Here is a 2226-nt window from a genome sequence, read left to right on the forward strand (position 1 = left end):
ATTCTCTCGCTGCGGTGTGTCGCTTAATCAGGATGTGGTTTCGGCGCGTAAAAACACACAATTTAAGGTGAAAATAAGTTGCAACTATAAAAACTATCTGCTTTGCCTTTCTATTCTCACTTAAGGAAGGAACCAGAAAGAAACAAGGATTTCATTTCACAAGGGTAAACCTGAGAATGTCTGAGAATACATCCCTCTGAGGAAGCATTGTTTCATGGTTTTTTTGGTGTCTCACCCAAACGTGTCACTTATACTGCAGCGCCAGTCAACATGAACCGTGTATTGGGAATGGAACTTATCGCTGCTGTTGCTGTTGCCATAGGTACTTATACCATGTCCAATTTTGTTATATTTACCAGCGATGTTATTTCAATAGCTACTTCAGCTGTTAATCATTTCTGTCGTGACGCTTGTGCACTATACATCTAAGTCCTTATGGGAAAGGGCTGACCCAATAACATGCATAGATGACTTAGCGGCTATGGTGTGTCGCCATGTTATTAGGATGATGAAATGCAAAAAAAGACAACGCTATCCCGTGCAAAGCCGTGTTAAAGACCCCCAGCTGGTCAAAATCTATCCGGAGTCCACTACTACATCAACCTCCATAATCACATCATCAGGTTCATCGGCGAACTCCCAGAATTTTTTTCTCTGTATATGCTATAACCAGAGAGGTTTGTTAATTGGGCTAGTTGGTATTGATCCGCAATTACAACAGCGCGTCGTCCTCTGGTTTCCTGTCTCGTCTTGGTTGCTGCGCTGCAATAATTACGAATATAGCATGGTCCCCAAATAGTTAACGCATATAATAAATTCATGGCTCAGCGACATGCCTCGATTACTGCCAGTCAGATACAACTAGGTCACGTAATAACCTTTGGTTCGAAAAACAATTTCACAGGTAAACAAACAATGTAGCTACACAAGCTGCGGATACCGATACGACGAAAGCAACGGCAGAGTGGGAGAATTGCTGTAGTGAGACTTTCTACTCGTCGCGCTTACTTCGTCTAATGTGCTCAACAGTTCTCGCAGGAGACCTTGGAGTTCCTTAGAGAGAGTTTAGACATCTTAGATATCTTAGAGAGAGTATACACATTAGGATATCTATGAGAGAGTTTAGAGTGAATTTTGCTCAGATTTGGAGTTTTAATATCAGCTGTAACGCGCAAGCATTTGTCATCAGACGTAATGCCTGTGGACTCGATCTTTAAACAAGTCGTAAATTACAGTTTTATATTTGAGTGGTGATAACACTAATACATTCAGCTGGTGTACTGACAGCTAAGTGTTGCAACGTGCACATTTTTTTCATGTAGTTTTATAGAGATACAATGTAAAGCATGTTTTAAATTCCGTTTTGACCTCTACGTCTTTCTTTGTTTCATGTAATGTGGAAGTTTCAATACTCATTCATAATTTGTTATTGCCAATGCATTCTAGAATTGTGAATTCTGACAACACTGTTTTTCATAAGGCAACGGCTTTGAGTGCTTCTTTTGACGCAGTTGTAGCCGGCACTCCAACTAGTGTTGTGGTACCTACGTACCTACGTGGTATAAAGCCTACGTTTCTGCTAAGTTTTTTTCACTCTGCTCCTAGCACCATAAAACGGTGCTGTTTATAGAATTGAATGAACGAATGAACGATTATTATTCTGACTGATCGATCCAACGAAAGATCAATCTATCGATTTAGTGATTGAATGAACAATTGATTAATTGTTTGATTGATTGATTGATTGATTGGGAGAAACAGTCATTCCTACTGCAATATATTCCTTTAACTGACGCCTAAATTTATCATGATAAAGAGCCATGTATTAAGAGTTGGGGACGTAACTTACTAACTCATCGATATAACCCATTCTGCGTTTTCAGCTATGATCATCATGGCCCCCAATGAGGCTGCTGCTTCGGGCGGGGGTGTTGGAGTTCCTGACGGAATCATGACTGGACGCAAGAAGTGAATCGACACTGAGAGGAGATGAAGAGGCTTCACGTTTTATTGTGACAACACCGACATCTCATGAAATAAAGTGCGCAAATGAGCAATATGGTAAACAGTTTGTAAGTGTTTCCAACACGTGTTACTTCGAAAAACAATGCCTAGAGTGACTGCTATGACAAGAAATATTAGAACTCGTTCATCCAAGGAGAGTACATAGGGACAGACAACCATAAATAACTCCAGACACAATCGTTGGGTTAAACAGTAGGTCAG

This window comes from Dermacentor variabilis, chromosome 6 (genome assembly GCF_050947875.1).
Source record: "Dermacentor variabilis isolate Ectoservices chromosome 6, ASM5094787v1, whole genome shotgun sequence".
Classification (NCBI taxonomy): domain Eukaryota; kingdom Metazoa; phylum Arthropoda; class Arachnida; order Ixodida; family Ixodidae; genus Dermacentor; species Dermacentor variabilis.